At 45.0% G+C, this 23,198-nt stretch overlaps 1 protein-coding gene across 2 annotated transcripts in view; it reads left to right on the top strand.

Moving 5' to 3' along the window:
• CCDC102A (coiled-coil domain containing 102A) overlaps positions 1-23,198 on the top strand; it is a 659,386-nt gene that overhangs the window by 2,353 nt on the left and 633,835 nt on the right. The window contains exon 1 of one of the 2 annotated variants that reach the window (XM_069654173.1): positions 12,086-12,217. The exons of the other annotated variant lie outside the window; for it this stretch is intronic. The gene's annotated coding sequence lies outside the window, so the exon portion shown is untranslated. Of the gene's footprint in view, positions 1-12,085; positions 12,218-23,198 lie in introns of those variants that run through there. 2 annotated transcript variants of the gene reach the window in all.

The raw sequence follows: 23,198 nt of genomic DNA, 5'->3' as shown, positions 1-23,198 counted from the left end.
TTCTAACTCACACAAGATCACTAAGATTTCCAGAGTACTTGGTTTCTTTACTAAACCCTAGCGCGTTGTCCACAGCGCCCTGGTTCCCTTGTCATCTACAGTGCTACTTTTCAGTGGTTCCTTCTGATTCCAAGATCCTCTCTAAGAAGTCCACCACTGCACAAGTTTGAGCAACATTATTTCCAGACAACGTCCTAAACCACCAATCCTCCGTATCCTTATTTAGGCGTACAAATCTCCCTAAATAAAGTGATTGTTGGTTGATTAGTTCATCACATCCAGTGATCTGATGTTCTGAAGAGTCAATTGCTTTTTTGCAGAATCTGCATTTATTGTCCTTTGTGTCTTTGTCATGTTGATCCACAGAATCTCTTTCGTTCTGTGGGCATTTAGCCGGAACCGCAGAAAACTGTTAGGATGAGATCTCGACGGAAATCTAGGAAGATATTTTGGCAAGTTGTCAAGCCTGTTTGCTGACACGTCTGTATAAAGTACCGTCGCCATGTTATTGCGTAATTCATTGTTGTAAATCCAATTCCACGTTCTTAGTTTTTTCTTAGCAAGTTGTGGAGTAGCCATCACGGTTTGTCATTGTATATCAGCACCTTCTAAGATCTTCTTTATTTTGTTGGCCCCTGTCAACAAAATTCCTGAATGCAGGTTTTTAATTGATGGCGCTAAAATCTTATAAGCGGGAGCGATATCAGTTAACAAATTTTTCTTTCTTTTTTTTTTGTAGGGCTGCGATTGATTTCCGTTGTATGATCCCATATGGAGGCTCTAGCCCAAGTTCATGTCTTATTAATACAATGGAGATGTTAGATGGTAGTCTCAGGACACGTCTCCAGAACTGTCCCTCTAAAGATGCCCACAGTCGATTATTAATGTTCCATCCTGCCTCAGCAACGAATGTGATTGGGGGAATGACTTTCTGGGTGTAGAAGGTCCTTATTGGAGATAGCGTACATTTAGCCTTGCTCCTTGGAGAGTGAGTACTGACATTCGATGCTTCAGATCCTTTACCCAGTCCCATTATCTAATTTTGTTAATTTGGACACCCAAATATCGGATTGCTGAGACATTCTCTATCATTTTGCCAGCAACCGTCCACTTAACATTTTTTTCTTTTCTTTGACTCGTACCAATTGTGAGGATCTTTGATTTACCGACATTGATTACAAGGTTGTTTTCCCTCAAATAGGTTTCCAACCTTGTTAGAAGCCGTTGTAAGCCAATTTGAGTTGAATCGACCAGAACAATGTCATCTGCATATAAGGCCCAGCTGATTTGTTGGCCACTTAATTTAGGTGGAAAGCAGTGCACTTCCTTTAATGCCACTGGCATGTCTGAAATAAAGCGTAGCGCTGCAAGGGGACAGCCCTGTTTTACACCCTTAGTTCTGCCTACTTCGTTTGTCAGATCACCACTTGCATTGGTTCTGACTCTTGTCATCCTTTCGTGTAGCGCCATCAGTGGATGGAGTTTAGCTGGCAGACATGACCATGTCAGTAACTTTGCCCAGAGTTTCTCCCAATTGATGGTGTCAAAAGCTTGTCGCATGACAATAAAAGCTAAAAAAAGCTTATTTTTCTTTTTGATATTGTGAATACCATGTGGGCATTAGGTCATGTAATGTTTGTTTTTTCCCAGCTCTTGTTTGTAATAATCACTCTTGGGGGTGGATGGGGATCTCTCTGGAGCCACTGTAACTCTTGATCTGCAGGACTCGACAGAGCATCGAGATTCTCTTCTTCCTAGCAGCTGATCTGCCTGGCCACCCTGAACGCTCAGGGCCTTAATTCACCGTCCAAACGCAAATCGCTACCTTAAAGATGAACTGAGCGAAGGTGGCTATAGCTTTCTTACAAGAAGGATTACAAAAAATGTGCCTCAATCTAAAATACCGGTTTCCTGTGCCTCGTTTCTGTTTTTGCTATTTGCCTTGGGGATCAATATTGTATGGCTGGGGCTGTCTTACTGATCAAATGGTCACTTGAAGGTTTTTTAATCGGTTTAATGAAAAGATGCATTTATCATTGGAACGCTTCCTCGCCTGGTGGTTTATGATTAGTTTCATTGTATTTATTTATTTATTTTTAATAATTACTCAGTCTTAAAACACCTTAACGCTTGGGTAGAAAAATGGATGCGAGTAAAATATGTTTCTACTGTCAATCTGATTTCTTCAATGGACCCCCTGCGTGCTGTACACCAAGCAGGGTCTCCTCCATGGGGCGCGAGTACGATCTTTGCTGCATGCTGACTTCCGTTCTCCGTCGAGATGGCCACCACTTACCTCTACTGGCGTTTCCCTGGAGTGTCCCATCCGGCCACGCTCTGTGTACATCTTATGCCGGGCCGGACGTCGCCGATCACTCACCAAACGCGTGGCGCTGTTGCATTTGAAGTATGCTCACTTGGTTTTCTCAGCCTACCCTCACTGAGACGTCTTTTCTGCTCTTCCTGGGATACTAGTTATTTGGTGTGCACTCTTCATAGCTCCCTTGTGTCTTCTGTGCATGCAATAGCGAGTTCTTCATCCAACGAAATCTCTATGCTTTTAGTGTTTAGTCATGCTTTCCTTATTGCCTTGAATCCTGACTCGTTCGGCAGCATTGCTTTCTTCCGCTTGGGGCAGTTATTTCCTCCTAGGGCGGCCTTCCTCGTACATCTGGGGAATGGTGGCCATCGGTTCCATGGGATCTGGCTATTCCCGGACTCGCTGAGAATTCAGGAGTGGGACGGCTCCTTGCATGTTGACATTTCAGAATGTACCTTTGTGTTGACTTTGTTGTAGAATTCAGATGTTTGACACAATCGCATCATTTGCAGCTGCTGTAGAAGTTTCTTGCTGTACGTTGCCACCTGAAAAGACTTGAGGCGGCTTTCATGGACCGCTGCATGCTCGTTCATCATCCTTTGAAATCTGGCCGTGTAGAGAATGTGGCCAGGCAGGTGCCATGTTCCGAGGGCATAGGAACCTGATGCGCCCTGGGGCATAGGAACCTGATGCGCCCTGGGGTTCAGAATAGCTGGAAACGCCATGGTTCTCACATGGGTTTCATCCACCCATGCGCGTATGACCACTTTGCACCACAGGCCAGGCCTTATCCGCACCACCATATGTGGCAATCGGGAGGGACATATGCAGTGTTGCCACTTCAGTAGTGATATTGACCACAGGGAGGCAGAAGATTTCATCCCCACAACGCTTGGAAAAAAATGGAGGGGTTGCAGGCCCCCACCCAGAAAACATCAGTCAATTTGAATGAGGGGAGGTGGACCATGTGCACCTCGTTTCAGGTTCCTGTGTGCTGAAGTGCGCCATTTGCTCAGGTGAAGGGCTCCTGCTGTGTAATAAATGATACGCTCCACACTTTCAGGTGCTGGGTTTTGTTTATTTGAACCTCTCTTACAAAGTGAAAAATAATTCCTCAAATTAAAACCACCTGTTTATTTCCCCAACTGTATTGCTACTGTTTTTGTGTTGGATTGCAACTTGTATTCCCATCGTGCTTAATAATAAAATGCTCGACTGCTTCAAAGAATGGATTAAGAGGAGAAGATCTTATCACACGTGTATAACCCAGGAGACACCTTAACAGAGGATCTCGAGTTGCCCCATGTCTGCTGTAGTTTGTGCAATGTGATCAGCCATTTCTGATTTTAAGTCTCCCATCGCATTGCATTATGGCACTTGTAGACCTGTGTTTATAGCGGGAAAATAAAACTACAAGTACTGTACAAGAATACCGAATGCCAACTAAAAATCGAGAAATTGCACAAAATCTCAACTTTCTGCATAGTTTTGCAAATGGATTAATATGCACCCCTTTCAATGATTTACTCCTTATTTTCCCTGGGATATTTGGGGGGACTGACAGGACGGAGGACCAGAGAGCAGACAAAATAAACTAGACATTGACGCTGCCACTCACTCCGCCTTTACTCTGGGGCAAGTTGCTCTTCCCTGGGATGTGCCTTCCGGCTCAATCAAAGGTTGTGCTTTAGGGCTGAGCCTTAGCATCCCCCCCCCCCTCCGCCATGGAAAATCTAGAAGTTGGCACTGAACAGAGTGCCATGTTTACTCTTGAAAGACTACTATGCAGACAATGTTGCATGCTAATGCAAAACTAGAGATGTGACGGGAGAATGTAGCCTGAAGTCTAAGAAAAATGCAAAATGTACCCCAGAAACCCGGGTTCTCAGCCAGGCTTCTCCCCTTGACCAAATTGTGATCCTTAAGAGTCTTCTTCTCTTTGCCTGCCAAAACCTAGAAGGGATTCCATTCGCTGTGCACGTCATAAACAAACCTCACCTCACGCATGCGTGTTTTTAAAAGATGGATTGTTTATCGTTTTTGTAGCGCACACCCCAGGCTGCGCTGTCCGTTAGTTTGCTCATTGCTCATGACATCATCGCTTGTGAGCCTCGGTTCTCTTCTAACAGAAAAGTGAAATAATCTTCTACAAAATGTGGTTGGTGATGGGCCTTACGTAGGTAAACCACCCTACATACATTTAATGTGTAATGTGTATGGTACCTCAGTTGGCTGCTGCAGAAGATGCAGGTCAAGTTTGTAAACAGGATGAGGCGGGAAAGAGGAAACCTCGGGTATAAGAAAGTCTTCCTCATACTTTAGAGACCACTGTTCCCACCCCAATCGCACCATTCACAAATTGGGTAGTGTGGGGGGACCCCAATAGTAACGGGTGCATCTGAGCACATCTTGTTCGTAGTTTAGTGTTGATGAATATATTAATGTTTGTATATTTAATGGTGCTGGAGAGGTAATCTAACCCTGGCACGGGTTATGAAACAACTGCAACAAATTAGTATCCTTTGGTTAAGGATACTCTGATCACGCGCGTACACCATGACGTTATTCAATCGTGTACTATACATATAACGCCCATTTTGAACACTCGTTAACTGGCGTTCCATATCCTCACTACTGCATGGTCCTGACTGTGCACAGAGTTAAATGGCACAATATGGTTTGCTCTTTTAGAGACTGTGCCATTCGGCCTCCTGCAACTAATGAGTATTCCATGGTTAAGGATACTCCCATCCCCAGCACACCAATTAACTGGAAATAGTCAAGAGTAAAAAAAAATAAAAAGTCGTGGATCTGTGAGTTGCGTACCATATCCAACTTCAGTGCAATGCAAAAAGCTATTCACGAATGTTCTTCTGAAAGAAACTTTTTGATTCAAGTACGAAAGGTTTTTTTTGACAATATAGTTGTGTTTTTTTTTTTTAAACGGTCTTTCGCTCCCTTTTTGGTAGGAGTAGATCCGTTCGTCAGGTGCATTTTCTGAAAAGCTGTTTATTGAATACAGTATACGTTTACCTCAAATTTGTAGAAAATACATATAATGGGTTCCTGAACACAATGTTCTAGATCCATAAGCGACAACTTGCATGAAATTAATTTATTGTAGAAAACAATACCTCTCTCTGTCGAAAGTTCTGGACATATGGTTCTTTCACTGTATAAAAAAGATATTACTAGGGTATACCAGTTGTATGAGATATCGACTTTAAATAACTAAGACATTGAAAATAAACTAATCAAATACCTTGTTATAATGGTAGCAGTCCTACAAGATTATATGTATTGATGTTTTTATTTATTTATTCTGATGTAGTTATTAAAACTTTTCACATTACAAATTAAAATTCATAGTTATCCAATTTAAATTACAATTCGATTTCTTTTCCTCACAGCAATATACAAAATGAAAATATTCAAGAATAGTAAGATATCAATGTAGTCTTTGTAATTTCAATCACTCTACACCAAATTGGCTGTGAAGACTCAGCCATAGTTGTGAAGGGTAGTCATGTCCAACACCACCTGTATTTGTGACCATAACATGTACAACGACACGACATATTCTGTTTGGCATCTGTAGCCAGCATCCATTGTCTCCAGAAATCACTTCCAATGTCAATTAGTCTACGTACACGTGGCCCCAAATATTTGATGGAAAGATCGCCGAAACTCCTACAAGCAGATGGCACATGTCGTGCAGATTCCAATGTGCGATTCTGGGAGCACAACCTGCAACCCGTCATTTCGGAGCTTCCCCATTCTGGGGCCGAAGGTCTCCATGACAGGCAGCTGACTGAAGTGGAGAAGTAGTATGAATCTTCTTATTGCAGGTGAAGGGCATTCACTGCGGTACAGTTGTGATGCCAAAAAAGTAGCCTGGGTAGCAGAATAATCTGTATAGGTTTTGAGCGAGGCTAAGTGCGCGTGGTTTAGTCCCCAATCCCAGCCCTTGGCCGTTTCCCTGAATTCCTTCATGATACCGAGTTTAGCTTTGTCCCAATCCTGGAACCACTGAAAAGCCTCAGTCAGGTTTTCAACCTGTAGTCCGAAGGCTTTTAAGGCACCCTGATCCTGACTATTCATGATTTCACCCATACATGTCAACATAGGGCATAGAGGCTTCATTTTTGCTTGTATGTATAAGATACATCTTTTTTTATGTGTATCCAGACAGTTAATTATGTAATTACCATTCCTAGGCCAATAGCAGGGGTTGGTACACAATTGGGTAGTCCCAGGATGGCTTTTTCCAATCTGTTTAGCCAATCTGTTTTGATGTTACATAATGCCTTCAGCCCATACACCGCCGGTGCTATGCACTGTTTGCACACTGTGAGTATCCTGGTTGGGCCATAACCAGCCGTGGTTTCCGAGAATATATTAGTGCATATTGTAAGAACGTGGGCTCTTTTACTATCTTGTTTCATTGTGAAGACTTTAAGCCCACGTCTAGGGTCACTCCTAGGTATCTATATTCGGTAGCCCGCTCAATACGCTCCCCGTTAATATAGGTTTTTCTTGGCACCACCCACCCGCATGTACTTGGTTTTTATCTTGGTTCAGGAATAAACTGTTGACAAAAGGGAATTCATACAGTGCCTGTGCTGAGCAGTTTAATCCCACTATTGTATGTCCCTGGAGTACCACGTCATTGGCGTATGATATCCAATGTACCTGGTTATTCCCGATCTTAGGGAAGATTCCCTTTGATTTCTCTAGGCATTCCGGCAGGTCAGCCATGTATAGATTGAAGAGCATGATTGTGAGCACGCAGCCTTGTTTCAGGCCATTAGTTTTTGGTATGTCTCTAGTGTATGCGTCCATGCCATCCATTCGAAGATTCTGCACGGATGTGTCAGTGTGGAAACAACGCAATATGCGTAGTCATTCTTCCGGCATGTTCCAGCTGTCAGTTTAGCCCACAGTCTCTCCCTGTACACAGTGTCAGATGCTGACTTAAAGTCGACATAAAGCAGATGAAGTGGAGGAGAGCTGGGTTAACGTGCAGTTTGCATCAAAGTGTTGAGGGGTAGGAGACTGAGCTGCACAAGGGTCTGCCTAAAGCCTATCTGAAGGGGACCAAGTATTCCACATCCATCGGCCCATGCTTTGACACTATCCAAGATTAAAGATGCCAACAGCTTGCCAGTGGAGTCTAGCATAGAGAGCATTCGATAAGTGCTATGGCGATGGCCTTTTTCCAACTAGGAGGAAGTTTGCCCTCTTTACGTAACTGGCTGTAGAGTGTGTGTAATATTTGTCCCCAGGTCTCAGGATTTTTATTAGCACAAGAATAGGCAACCCGTCGGGACCGGGTGCCCTTGATCTCCTTGATTTTAGGACCATATCCAAGGTGTCAAAATGAATATTGTATGGGGGCCACCCTTCCTGTTGCCTCAAAGTATTATCGGGAGACTCTCTGCCATATCTTACGAAAATCAAATACCTTGTCATAATGATAGCCGTCCTACAGAAGATGTATATGGATTGATGTTTTTATGTTCAAAACATCTGAAATTCTCAGAAAAAGTCTCTACAAGATTCAAAATAAACTGTGGAGACTCATTAGGAAGGAACATGGTTAAATATAATAGGGCAAAAAGGAACTTGCCAATAAGAATTGTTGGCCAATACCTCCACAAAGATATAAACTAACCATGTGGTAGTGAGGATAGGGAACACCAGTTATCGAGTGTTCAAAATGGGTGTTATTTATATAGTACATGATGGGATGACGTTGTGGTGTACGTGCGTGACAGGAGTATCCTTAACCATAGGATACTAATTTGTTGCATTTGTTACATAACCTTTTGTGCCAGGATTGTATTTCCTCTGCAGCTCCCTGAATGATACAAAAATGTATACTTTCATTAACACTATATTAAGAACTAGGTGTGGTCAGATGTACCTGTTACTATTGCCCCTCCTCCACCCGCTACCCAATTTGTGATTGGTGCGATTGGGGTGGGCACTGTGGTCGCTAAGGCATGGGGGATGCTTTTGTTATACATAAAGATTCCCAGTTTACAAACTTGACCTGCAGCTTGCACACAGTTTTCTGCAGAAAATGCAGCAGCCAACTGAGGTACTGTACACATTAAGCTCTGTGTATCTATTGTGTTCGCTTACCTACTTAAGACGGAGTCATACAAATAATGCTGGTACATGAGATCTATAATTTTGAGGCTGAAGACAATTACAGTTAATCCTAACCCATTCTCTCACTCTAGGGAAGGGGTCGGCAACCTGTGGCTCTGCAGATGTTCAGGACTATCTCTCCCATTGACTATGATGGCATTGGATACTAGTAACTGTAGTCTGTTACGTCTGGAGAGCCAAAGGTTGAAGACCCCGAGGGTGATCGAGTCCACAATGAGCCCACACAGCAAACACCACAAATTACTCTGTCGGGTGTATATATCAAAAATACATATACATTCATTAAAGGCCTTTTAAATCAAACACAAGGTGAAACCACAGCAATATTAACAATACTAACACAACACTATACTAGGAAACATATATAAAATAACTATTGGCCTAAAGGAATATTCAACAAGGAAAGATCCACAGCCTGTAACAGAAGAGGGTCAGACAATGCAAATATACTTTAGGCGATTCTTCAAGAGTCTCAATCCTAACTAGTAGGGAGTCCAATCCCTGCGAAGTGTGGAGCCTTGTGCTCAAAAGTAAGTTCAGCCGGCAGCACATGATCGTGCGTTAAAGTACACAAGGGGTCTCTTCAAAGAGCCATAGTGTCGCAGGAAGGGGGTTAAGGCGATGAAGAATAGAGTTCCACTATTCAAGGAGGGTATCCATAAGGGCGCAGAGCTACTTCCAGAAATTGGGAATAGGATGGTAGCACAGGCTACCTTGACTAAGGAGAGTGGCCCTTCAAGCGTAAAAGTCTATCGATGTGCCAGGGGCCACTGGTAAGTGATGCAAGTACTCACCAACCTTTGATGCACTCCAGACCAAACTTCACCAGTCAAGTCCAGTTTGCTTGCAGGTTCGAGTCCAGCAGTTGCGTGTCTCTCCGGCTTTCAGGGGCTGTGTTCTGGGACCACAGTCCGTGGTGGGACGGTGGCGATTTCTCTGCTTCTGGTGAAGGGATTTGGCGAGTTCCACTGCCGCTCGTCTTAGGGCACAGCAGCAAGGCACCCACGAAGCCCGTCATCACAGCGGGGTAACACGGGTATCGCGTAGGCTCGGGTTCAGGCAGTCTCTCCTAATTCCAGACCTAGGAATGCTAGGTGTGTGAAACTCGACGGGAGAGTGACTTCTACCAAGAGGTTACGATTCCCAAAGTCTCAAGTCAAAACTCGACACAGTGGCGGTTCCAAGGCAAAGGTCCCGTACGAGCTGGTCAGTTCACTGGGCGGTCCAGGAACACTTCCGAGAAGGCTTGTTTGAAGTCAAGCTGGATGTGCCGATAGTAGTTAGTCCCACTAGTCCAATGGGTTGAAGCGCCCTTGCAGGCCTTCAGTGATCAATGAGAAACGCAGGCTCCAACGGGACAACAGCGGGGTCCGGGTGCTAAACCTTCCAGCTGGTCACCAGTGGTTCCATGGATCTGCTTCTTTGGTTCAGGATACTTGGCTCTTTTACTAAGTTTGGTGTGGCTCTTTTACTAAGTTTGGTGTGAACTCAGAAGATCGACCAGGAATAGGTTTAGAATGCCTTCTCTTATGCAGAATCTCTTTTGCGCCAAAATGAAGAGAAACCAATAAGAGATCTGCTCACATTCAGCCATCCCAGGCGTGGATGAGTCACAGACCACAGTGGTCCCAATCATCCCAGCACACCAGACATCCTGGCACCCAGGATGTGTATTGGAACTAGACCGCTCCAGCTCACATCCTGGGCGCACACACACACACAAGTCATGCAGAAGCCTGCGAAAGCTTAGGTTTGCGCAAGTGGTCTGCACGACCAAATAGGGAAATTCCTGGGTCTTCGCGATCTGGGGAAGGCGAAGGGACAAAATGGCCAAAGGACAGAACAAAGGATCTTATGGCATGGCCATTTTAGGCACTGGCCAATGTCCTGGGACAAACGTGGTAAACACGGTTTGCATCATAGAAAAGAATCAAAAATGTATTAAAAGTAACTGCTGCCACCAGCTCTGTCCTGGGCACACTTGTACATTCACCAAAAATCCTTCCAGGCTGTCAAAGACCTTAAAAATGAAAAAAAGACCCCAGCGCACTGTACTGGGAGGTACATTGTGCACTGATAAAATGTTTCCAAGAAATGGCAACAAAGTAAAAGGCTTAAGGGAAACACAGTCTCCCAGTACTGACAGTCTGAAGGGCATGTCAGTTTCCCCATAACAAGATGAGCAAAAACACAGTAGAGTACAGCAGAAGGCTGGGTTCCACTGGAAAGTCAGGCTAGGATGGTCCGACAAAAGCTAAAAGTTGGTTCACAACTGGAGGGAAAATTACCCATAAATGGAAATCTTTCCTAAAAGAGTGTTTACTCAGATTTGGGTGCCATACTTTCTACAGAACAAGCTGTACCCCACTGGGCGGCCACAAGGCTGAGTTTGCTTGTGTTGTGTTGCCGTGCAGAAGTGAAATGGCCCAGCAGTTTTGACTGGACTGTTCCCTCTTTTGGCAGGCCCAAGAATGGATTGCAAATGGCTGGTTCCCTTTCTGTATTGGTGAAAATGGGTTGACATAATTATGGTTTAGAACAATGCCAGTGGTTATGAGGAAATTTAAAACCTATTCATCATGCTTATGTTTTTTTTTTTTTATTCAGGCGGGTGCATACAAACGAGTCCTACCCAGAGGTGTAGACGGGTAGGACCTGAGCAGGCAAGGCTCCCCCATAATTGCCCACTTAGCAGCACTGTGTGGGCGTTTACAGATGTTAATGTCACTGCAGTGGGCCCAACTACATTAGCTTCAGGCCCCACTTGTAACACCTCTGGTCCCAACAGTAAAACTCCCACATGTGATGTCACTTCCCATGACCTTGTCCTGGTAGGCTCGCTCAAAGGTTGTGCCATAAGGAGCGCACTGTATACATTGAAAAGTTGAGACTTGTGCATATTGGAATGGAGAGAAGGCCACTAGCTGTGGCTCATTCAAAGGGGAGCGAGTGGCGCATTGAAGCGTTCTTGGCGCTGTGTGCCGTCGCTGATAAGTTTTGTGAGCCTTGTTGATGCTATTGTAGCGCAGATTGGCTGTGGTGGTGAGAGGGGTTTTGGGGGGACAGGGGGCGAGGTTTGTTTCTTGCACGTGTCTCTTGTTTCTCTTTCGCCTGTTGTCCGTTTTCCTCTGGTGAATACTAGTATGTTGTGGTTGAACTGGAAGTATGGAGGAGGGTCTCGCGGAGGGAGGGCGGTTTCTGGATTTCCCTCTGCCATGGTAACCTCGGGGAATGCGGCAGTGGCGGGCCTCGGAGGGATCGGAGAGGGCCAATGTGAGCCCCGTGCAGGAGGGCGTGGGCCAACTGTGTCCGCATAAAAAATAAAGGTTTCGTTACTGAATAGGAGGGATTGTTTTCTGTAGTAAAGTGAGGGGGTGGGGGGTACAGGGTGGAGTTCGGCTTTTCCGGACCTCTCCAGACACAACTTTCCTCATAAACAGCAGCAGCTGAGCTTGTGCGACCACAATGTGGCGTGCGCATTAACCCTGGAGAAGGGGAGGGGGGGGATGGAGCCGAGCAAGGGATAAGGGAAATGGAGGAGGGGGACGATGGGAGGGAGAAACGGGAAACGAGAGAGGGAAGGAAGTGCAGGGGGCCTCCCCAAGTGTCAACAGTCCGCTGCATTTTAACGTGTGGGACGGGGGAAGCGCGGACTGGTGGGAAGGGTTAACTGCCGCTTGCCATGTGTGTCGCCCACAGCCGATGCCAGGCAGAGAGGAGGTGAGGGCGAGCTGGCGTGGCGCGGGCGCCTGCATGTATTCACTTTGTTTACAATCTGCTGGGCACGATGGGGACTTCACTTTAGTTTGACAGACGTGGTGGTCGGGGAAGGCGTTGTCCCCCCAACAGAGTGGAAAAGGGAGGGCGAACACACGAGAAATGAAAGCAAGTACACTTTGGAGGAGTGGGGGCTGTTGGGGGGGGGGGGGGGGGAGGATTGAGCATCCGACACGCTCGTTTCGTATAGGCTTGAATGTGTGTCCCAGCATGTCTTCCGGTTTCGACTGGGTCCGAGGTCCTGTGTCCTCGCCTTAGGAGCGGCTGCTAGAGGGGAACTGACTGGCGGTCCGGATGAAGGGCAGGTGAGGGCCTTTAACAGGACACCCCGCCCACCTTCCTTCCCCTACACCTGGGAGCCGCCCGTGCGGTGTTTAATAGTATAATGAAGCCAAAAGAATGGATCCGGCGAGGAATAGCTGGCGATTCTTGTGGGTCTGCAGGGAAGCGAAACACTAATCTTTGCTCTTTCCAGAAGGGGGCTAAATGCAAGGGGGAGGTGGGTGTCAGCAAAGGCTGCGTGTAAGGTGATGACTGGGCACATTTATTTTTGTGTTTAATAATATTTATTAGAATTATAATAATATGACAACAGTTCAATAATGCAGCGATCTAATCAGACAAAAATGATACTAGCCTAAATTCGGTAAACTGATATTAGATAATAAAGCTAAGAATAAATGGTTCACGGTAAGTGATGTTCAGAAAGAATAAAACCTGCATCTATTAAATGAAATCTGCAATAGGAGAACAAATCATTTTCAAAAATAGAAAACGGACAAGAGAGACAAATAAGAAATTAGAAGGGGAAGGGGGAATGTAAGCAACAATATGGAGTTTAAAGCATTAACACATACTAGTTATAATTCATAGAAGTGGCAGGTATAGGGGATGTACAAGAGTGGGTTTATGAACCATGTGATGCATTGTACTTTGGAATAGTCTTGCAAATTAGCCATTCTTTGTATATTGTAAATATTGTTCCACCAACCTCTGATACGACTGGGCACATTTACTATACCGAATTAAAGGAATATGTTTGTCACACTACTGCCAACATGGGGCAGCAGCTCGGGCCCCCAGTGCCCAGGGGACATGGCTTAATTTGTGGGGGTGTTTGCCAGGGTCAACCCTGGCACTTATTCTGAGCCCGGCCCTTCTTTTCTCAGATATGATTTCATTATAATGTGGTGTTTTGGCAACTTTATTATTTTAAATGCAAGTCACATCACAAGCGACAGCAGTGTGCCCTGGCCAACGTTTCTGCATCTTAGACCGGCTCATTGTTGGATGACCCATGTGTGCCGGGTACTGCTAGTTATCCATTCTGATGGATAGCCATGACGTTGAAGGTGGCAGTCAATCCTGGGTGATTATGCTGGCTATGCCAAACAGTGCCCCAGTCAGCCTGAATGACTTTCGTGCAGCTCGAGCAAAAACAAAGAGGTGATGGCTGGGGTTTAGACTTCATCTTAAAACTCTGGCAATTGCTCTGGGCTAACCTCTCCAGCCTTTAGTTCTTCGCCTGCCAAGCCATTACAGAAAGAGGAAACACCATATGCAAATCAGGTTATGGTCCCACACCGAAACGCACAGTCCAGCCCAAATTTTAACGTCGCATCCCTTTTGCACGAGACCACAAGCATTCCCAGACATGTTTCGGCCTCATTGAGCATCATCAGTGAGGAGTAGCTTGGGTCTATAGGCCCAGCAGGCATGGGACCCACGCCTGGGAATACCTGTCACACTTGGGGTGACAAAGCAAAAACTGGGCTGGGACCAAGCCTGATTTGCATATGGTCTTTCCCCTTTTGTATTGGCTTGGCAGGTGAAGAACGATGGTCTGGAGGGTTGCACAGAGCAATGCAGAGGTTAAGATTTAATTCTAAACCTTCCAGCCATCACTTCTTTTGTTTTACATTGGTGCAGCTCTGACACTATAATAGCCCGCAACACTGCCACAGAAGTATGGGTTGATAACAACTGGACAGTCACCAGCCAGCAGCGCCAACTCTGGGGTAAGGCCAGGGAAAAGGCCACTGCCAAAATGGAGTGGATGGCGACGATGCCAACCTGTCCAAGATCTTGCTGCATTGTTTGATGGGGACGTTCATCAGTTCAGTAATGATTTTTCCCAAAAAGAATCCCATCAATTTACTGCAGTAGGCTAGCACGTTGCTCCTTTTGTCTGTGGCCACATAGTCAAAATGTCCCACTTGCCACCTATAGAATAAGAACCAACGTGTTTTAAAGAAGCACTTAGATATGTCCTCTTATTTCAAGTCAAAGCTAGTGCGTTATGGTATTTTATGCTGATTGGTATCTGTAAAACGCACATATGACTTGGGTAGTGCATCCATCACCCCAAATGAGCTGGTGGGAGTTGCAGCTTTAACTACAAATGTGCCAACACTATGGGGAGCAGCCGTGGCTGGTGGCAACAGTGGGCTGGGAGCTGCCTGGCCCGATGGGTAATAAAGAGCGCTAGAAAATAGTTTGGGCCCTGACACTTATTTCTTTACAAATTAAGCACTGCTAGAGGCCCATAACAACTAAAAGGGTTGAAAGGCTCTGACGCCGTCCCTAAACTGCATGGGCAGCAATGTGGACTGGACCGTAGCCATTTGAGAAACCCTTTCTCCCATAACACCATCTTCCAAGGAGAGGACATGAGTGCTGTGAATTTTCACTGTGAGCTCTTCAGGGCTCCTGTTGTCTGTATGACTTTACTTACTGCAATTCACACCCTCCCTGTGTCTTTTTAATTTTGGCTATTAGGTGGTGTTTAAGTGCCATCTAATAGCCACATTGAAGTAACATTGCTTTACAGCTGTGAGATGACGTGATGAGGGACACGCAGCTTGTGGGTGTTTGGTTAATTTACAACCCATTGACTGCCCCTGGCCATGCTAATCACAATGGCCTTTCCCACCCAAGACCTGCCCCTGCCTGCCTAAAACAACACCTCCTGGGATATATCTCAGCTAGCTCTACCAGTAACTCCCAGCACACTTCCAAGCAATCTGATGGAGGTCAATTGCTTAATTGCAGCTATGCCAGCTCTACTGTTGCAATACAAATGTGTTCCCAAAGTGTGCCTTTAGCCGCTTGATCCTTGCAGTGGAGTCCTACTAAAAACCAGCATTGACAAAGGCAGCAGTGTTGACTTGTGTATAGGTATTAGACATTTGGCAGACAATGCTCTCCTATATGGCCAGGTGCTCCCACTATTTTCCAGTTGTCGCCATTGTATGACCATGAAGTACCATTATGGCGGTGTCATGCACATCTTATCCTAGGCCTAGACCAAAGGCAAAACTGTTGGGCTCTGCCAATGCTTGTTAACTTATGTTTCTGTAAATTCTGCAGGGCAGGCAGACGAGAACGGTCTGTTGCCTGCATGGCATGTTTGGTACTGTGTGCCTTCAATTCAAGGAGCCCCCCTCCCTCACCCCCCCCCTGTCATCGGCTCATTCTCTGCTATGGCTTGTATGGCTGCCATTGGTGAGGGGTGGCCCGAGTGCTCCACGAGTGCCCGTTTTTTTTCTTTCGAGCATGCCTTAGGAAAGTGGAACATTTTGAATAATATATTGTGATGAATCACGAACTTATGTGTACAATGCATTTTACAGGAAAATATGTAACTTTCAATGTTATGTTGATTTTATACCGTGCACCGCTACCACCCAGGGGCAGCCTCCAGGCGCAGTATGCCAGACTAGTGCCTACTAGGTATCAATGCGTAAAGCAAAATGCCCAAGCCATGATGCAATGCATTTTGCATGGGGCCTCCTCTTCATGTAGCTCTTCGCCACATTGTTGTACATACATGCCTTCCAGTCCTCCTTTAGTCACATCATTTGCCTCTCTCACACACGCACTCTACATTTTTTTTTTTTCTTCTTCTGTAGCTAAAGTAATACGCTGAGCTGAAGTCTTATCCAGCCATTGGTGCTGCATGATAATCAGTGCTTTAAGTGGGGTAAGAAATTCAGTGGGGGGGGGGTTCTTAGCTGGGGGGGGTGCCTTCCCTGATTGGCGTGGACTAAGACTTGAAAGGCGTGGCCTAAAGAAGAGCATGTAAAAATGCACAGGGGTGGCCCGACCTTCATAACTAAGTGCGTATCGCACCACTGTGTGCTTAACACAACCAAAACGTGTGATCCTGGGCAAATCATTTAATTGCACTGTGTCTTATCTGCAACTGATAAAAATCAGTTAACTTTTAATTCAATTTGCTCAGTGTGTCAGACAAATATCATACTAGTTGCATTTCAATTTATAGCATTATTTGTTGTCATATTGTGACCGTTTATGCCAGTTAGTACTGTGTCAAATTATAACAGTTTGTCCCACAAACTGTTATAATTAACTGGTTTTTATCAGCAAATGTATCCAGGGAACAATTATGGTTTGAAATGATGCATGGTACCAATATTGCATTGAAGTGCAAAGTTATTGATTTCCTAACGATCGTGTGTAAGGTGCATTAAATAAGGATCATCTTTGACCTAATGACCAAAGGTTCTGTTAGTAGAAAGTATGTACCACAGATGACCATTGATGCAGAACATTGCAGGCAGTACTCAATTCGAAAGTATGTTAAGGTATTTGTCGTGGTGCAGACTGTTCTAGTCCTGAAATATGAATATATAGGTGAATTTTGTATTAGACTTTGCTATATAATGAGATCTGAGATAATTGAAATCTGTTTGATATCTGGAGATAGAAATTTGAAGGGCTGTTTTGGAATGAATTTGTTTTATGATGTTAATGGTGTTGTAAAGAGATGCAAGTGTTTTAAAGGATTCTTTTATACATGTACTATTTTGTAAAAGTTTAAATAAACCAAATGCAATAAAAACATTTAAAAAAGATTTTTATCGGCAATTAGTGTACCAAAGCAATTTCTTGATGAAAAAGTATATGTAACAGATTTGCCTATTTCCGATGCGCATGGGCTAACATAGACACTCAAACCACTAGTGTTCTCGTAACTACTGAATGTAAAAAGAAAAGCAGTATTTTGTTTTATTTATTGCATATTTGTAAGGCGCCTAGGCAACAAGTGGTGTTTCAAGGTGCCACAAGACAAAAGGGGGGGGGGTAAGGGAGAAAGATACAATAACCATCCTACTAGGACTTGTGACATTTGGATCGTGCAAGCGCAAAACAAGAAGTGCGAAGTTGGGTGGGAGGTGAAGTGCTTGTCTATGCAAAAACAAAGTGCTAAGGTGGGGAAAGGGTGAAGAGGCGAGTGCATGTGCTAAGGGGGGGGGGCAGAGGGAGGGCAAGTGCCAGGGAATGCAGGTAAGTAAAGGGAGGGTGGACTGGTGGGGTGGCCTGGGGCTCTGTAGTACTCGGGGAGCCAGTCACTGAGGCAGAAGAAGGTGTTGGGGGAGGGGAGAGTGAAGGAGGAGGAGAAAAGGAGAGGGTTTGAAGAGTTCTGGAACTTGTGGAGATATGGCTCAAGCTTGAGGGGGGGCAGGGAGACCATTCCAGAGGGAGGCTCCTGCAGAAGAGGGCCATCTACCCCCCCACTCTTTGCTTAGCGAAGCGTCTGATTCGCAGAGAGTTTGAGCTAGTGGACGGAAGGGCTGTAGCAGGGAGGTATTTTGCAAGAGAGAGTTGAATGTAGCGGGGTCGAGGCCCCAGAAAGCCTCGTGGATGATGCAGAGGGTCTTGAATTTGATCCTAGCAGCAACCAGGAGCCAGTGGAGAGAAATTGGGTCTGGAGCGATGCGGTCCCTGGGCTTGAGGCCAAGAATAAGTCTTGCAGTCCGATTCTGGATTAGTTGAAAGGGACGAAGGAAGATTGACACGCTCCATTTAAAAACTACATTTCTCAGAATCCATTGGGCCACTTATCAAGAAACATCAGGCGCTTCAGGGCCGGTGCTTCTGTGACAAGCCGGTCTTCGCCTGCTTGTAAGCCTCAGTGCTCCTTGGTTCTTCCTTGCTGTTGGGTACGTTGCTTGCGCTGTGTGTGCTTTTGCTGGGTGTTTTGAAATACGATCCGTTTGCCCTGAACATTCACCATGTGTTAGCAATCATTGCTTACAACTGATAGAGAAAACACTACCGAGGTTAATGCGATTTTGATGTTGTAAGCTGAGAGATAAAGCACTCTCGTTTGGTATCGAAATCGTAGTAGCACGCTCCATTTAAAAAAGACGGATCCACTGGGCCACTTATCAAGAAACGTCAGGCGCTTTAGCGACAAGCCGGTGTTTGCCGGTCCACTCTGGGCCAGGCTTCCGATGCCCTGCGACTGATTTCTTTGTTCCAAAATTATTTCTGTGTGGCCCGCTGCTTTTGTTAATACATAATGTGCCTATTACTTGATTGCATTAAACAGCGACTATCTACTATAATTCAACATGGGTTCCCTAACAACTTTACTCTCTTGCTGGCCGCACAAAAAGCCAGGCGCTTGGCTAGTGTCCAGAAATATCTTGTACAAACACTCGACCCCTTGGCCTCCTTTGACTGATGGAACGGAGCCGTGCGCCTTGCTTGAACCTGACTTTCTATATTCTTTGACCATAGGCGCCAGTCCCGATTCGGACCTAGGCGCCGGTGCATTTCATATGGAGGTGACCTTAAATGCTACGGCCCCAAATTCACATACAAAAACTGCAACTAAACTCTCCTTCCCCATTCTTAACCCCGAGGCTAAAGCGTTAACCCTTGCTAGTCCTTCTCATGCGAGTGAAGATTGCGGATCGATCCGAGCCAGACTTGGGTCTGAATAAGGGAATAATTATCTCCATGCAAAGATTTTCTTGTTCAGATGTCATTACTGGACTGACGTCACCATTAAACAATGCCCCAAGATGTCCCCCGCCAGAGTCTCAGTTCCACTACTTTTTTGGTACTCGTCTATCTCTGGAGAAATGTTACCTGGAACATCTCTAAATGCCCCTGTGTGCTTCCAACACTGCATGGCTATCCAGTCCAGCCTAGGAGTAGCAGTCATGGCTGCTGTGTAAATTTAAAACACACATGCCAGCAATTCGAAACCTATGGGAGCCTCAGATCTACTGCCTCAGTGACCTACGTATCCACAATTGAAAACAGACGCCCCTCATGATGGGCCTGTTGTGTGTTCCCTGATGAAGATGTGGTTAAATTGACCTCAATGCGTCGAAACGGTCGGTCTTGTTCCAAAATCCCGGAAATGGGGTAATGAAATTAACTAATATCCACTACAAGGAGAGAAGAATAAATTGTTATTAACTGTGATGTTTTAAAAAGAAAAACATTTTAATGTGTGTGACAAATGAATGCAGATATGGATTTGATCAGATTGAGGCATTCTGGCCAGTGTGGATCTAAGAGATAATTGTTTTTGATTTTCCTGCATCAAATTGTTCTTTGATTTTTTTTTTCTTTATTCAACATTTTATATAATAATCAAATAATGTTTCACTTTTCTAAATTGCATCCTCTGGTTTCTTTCTTTCTGTTAAACAAGCAGATGTCAAAAACTTACATAACGCTCTCATCTGAACCCTTGGATGCTCTTCGATCAACAATTTGTACATCTCACTTGATCACAAACCCTGTTCAAAGCCCCCAGCCCCCACCCCCCCTTCCAGATCTAGAAAGCCTAAAAAAGGATACGTTAATGTGCCTTGCTGAATACTAGGTCCCTAAACAAACATGCATCTGACATTCATGATTACATCTTGGAGTTAGATCTGGACATACTCCTCCTAACAGAAACCTGGGTCACCGATGCAAGTGGTCCTATGTCTTTGGCAACTCCCGATGAATATTTGATCACCTGTCAGAACCGGGTATTAGGACATGGTGGGGGTGTTGCAATTATTGCTAAAAAACACCTAACACTTTTCTGTCTCCTAGCTCGTGTCAAAACTGTGACATTTTACATTTAAAAATGGCCGCTATCTCTTGGAGCTGTGTGAACCTCGTCCCAGTTTATCGCCCCCCTATGCACATGCCCAATTTCAACTCTGATCTCCTATCTCTCTTTAGAGATTTCAATGGTCCTAATTGTGCAACTTTACTGGCCGGCGATTTCAATCGATGGCTAAATAAGGACACAAAGAAGCCACCGCTTTATTCTTGGCCTTAAATAACATCGATTTCCTTGTACTTAATCATAACCCTACTACAGCTCAAGGCAATAGCCTTGGCTGGGTTGTTGCTAGGAATCCTAATGTCCATATTAATAAAACAACCACATGTATTTATGGTCAGATCATTATGCCATTGATTTTCAAATCCTGTTGCAAGGTCCACCATTAAAAACAAAAAAAATATTACCATTAGTCACAACTTTAACAAAGTTGGTTCGACGGATCTGCAGACCTGCATTGATGAGGTCATACTCTCCTCTAAGGATTTGGATCCACCCACATCATTAGTTAAAAATGTTTACTCTGTTTTGGAAGCTATGGTCAATAAAGTGGCCCTGCTCCGACCAAAATTAATTGGAGAGAATATTGGTCACCACAAATGGTTCTCACAAGAACTGGGCCTCTTGAAAAAAGATGAAAGAAAGGCAAAGGCCAGGTGGCTAAAAGATGCTGCCAACATTAAAAAGAGCACTTGGAGGGCTTGCAACAAAGTCTACCGGGCAGCTATCCTGGAAACTAAAGACGAGGCAAAAAATAGTATTAAAAAACATTTTGCGATACTTAAGCTCTTGGAGAAACAAGAGCTATCTGTCTGAACAGAAATCGGACTCTGTCTTGATCATAAAACGCCATATGGTGGAGCAGCAGCGTTTTGACTTCCACACCACCTCTGTTCCTGATATGATTAAACTTCTATCCACGATGCATCCATCATCTTGTCCTGAAAATATAATTCCCTCCAACATATCCTTGACAATAAGGAGATCCTCGCTCCCTTCCTTGTCAGGTTAGTTAATTCGTCTTTTCATCATACAATTGTACCAGAGGCCATCAAAGGGGCTACAGTTACCCGCCGCCCCTAAAGAAACCAGGTCTAGACCCTTTGGATACTGGTACTCTGAGACCTATTGCCAATTGCAACTTTCTACTGAAGGCCTTGGATTAGGTTGCTACAACACACCTCAGGAATTTGTGGAGGTGTCCGACATCCTTCATTCTAGGCAATCGCGCTTTAGACACCTTCATCATACCAACACCGCCATATATGATCTTCAAACCCATATGTTAGGTACTATGGATAGGGGACACTCTGGTATCTTGATACTTTTAGACCCATCAGTGGGTTTTGACTTGTTGGATCATCAACCCTCACCGATGTGGGATTATGCAATCGGAGTTCAATTGACAGGGTACAATCCTTTTTGTCCCATCAGATGTCCAGAATTTGCTGGGGTGAAGCGTCCTCATCTCAAGCTCCCATCGCCTGTGGTGTTCCTTAGGGAGCCTGATGTCCCTTTTACTATGTAATCTGTACATCTGGGCCCTGTGTAGCATTTGGGAAAATTTGGGAGTCTTCTTTGCAAACTATGCTGACGACTAACTATCTGGCAACCATAACCTTGACTCAAACCAAATCAAAAGCATCTACTCCTCCATCGAATCCTGGATGAACATCAACTGGATGTGCCTTAATGGCAATAAAACAGAGCTACTTTTATTTGGCTTACCTCAAACAATAGCCAAATTGGATCCTAAATATCAATCCTTCCTACTGGACGACGTAACATCCAAGTTGCCAAAAATGCCAAAACGCTCAGTATTTACCTTGATGCCACGCTTTCCACAGATGTTCATGCTAACCAGGTATCCTAAAAATGGCTAGTTCTGTCTTCGCTTGCTGAGAAAAATCCAGCCTTTTGTATCAGAAAAAAACGGTGCCTCACTGCTTGGGCTATAGTATTATCAAGACTTGATTACTGTAACACACTCCTAATTGGAGCCACTAAAAAATCCTTGACCATACTCCAAGCTATTCAAAATGATGCAGTGCGTATAGTGAAGAGTCAGTCAAGACAGGAACACATTTCTGTGTACAGACAGGGTCTTCACTGGCTCCTGGTTGCTTCTCATATTTCTTATAAAAGCAGCAGCGCTGATACACGATGGTCTTTATGGCACTTCACCTGCTTATTTGAAATCTATGATCTCACCTTATGGTCTGACCAGATCTCTTCGTTCCTTCGACAAGGGCCAAGTGAAACCCTTGTGCTTCAAACGGTCCAATGGCTTAGGCAAATCATTCCCTGCCATTGCAGCCAAGATCTGGAATTCACTCCCTCCTTCACCCAAGGCTTGAAATTAACATCTGCAGATTTCCAGGCAAACTGAAAACACTTCGATTTGAATAATGCCTTTTTCCTTTTTTAGTACCCTTCTTGTCCGTTCCTTTTGTTCGTCCACGGGTGTTTGTTCTGTGAGCCCAGATGCCTGCGGGCTCCGGCGCCTTATAAATAAATAAATACAAATAAAATAAAATAAATTGAAGAGGCTGTTGGAGTAGTCAAGCTGAGAGAGCTGTGGAGACCTTGAGTTTCTGGGGAAAGGTGAGGAAAGGGAAAATACCTCTGAGGAGGTGCAGCAGATAGTGGGCCTTCTTGGCAAGGTTCGCGATGTGAGGAGAGCAGGAGAGAGAGGCATCCAAGAGGACCCCAAGGTTTTTTGCCTCTCAAGAGGGTGAGGGGAGGGGACACTTAGAGGGGCTGGCCAGAGGACAGGAGGGAGCTGGGGTCCCAATGAAAATGATCTCAGTCATACTGGCATTAAGGCAAAAATCAATGGCAGCGCACCATGACTGAATGGTAGTCCGATAGTCCGGGATGAGGGGGGAGGAGGAAAGGGAGGGAAGCTTGAAGGAGAGCTGCGTGTCGTCTGCATAACACTGGAACTGAGGAAAGAAGGAAGTGATCAAGTGGGCCAAGGGGGTTAAGGGGGTTAAGGTAGATGCTGAAAAGCCACAGCGAGAGAATAGAACCTTGAGG

The sequence above is a fragment of the Ambystoma mexicanum genome, chromosome 1p, assembly GCF_040938575.1.
Source record: "Ambystoma mexicanum isolate Mex_15411 chromosome 1p, UKY_AmexF1_1, whole genome shotgun sequence".
Taxonomy (NCBI): domain Eukaryota; kingdom Metazoa; phylum Chordata; class Amphibia; order Caudata; family Ambystomatidae; genus Ambystoma; species Ambystoma mexicanum.
Note: the sequence above shows the minus strand (reverse complement) of the source record. Positions and strands in the feature narration are given on the sequence as shown.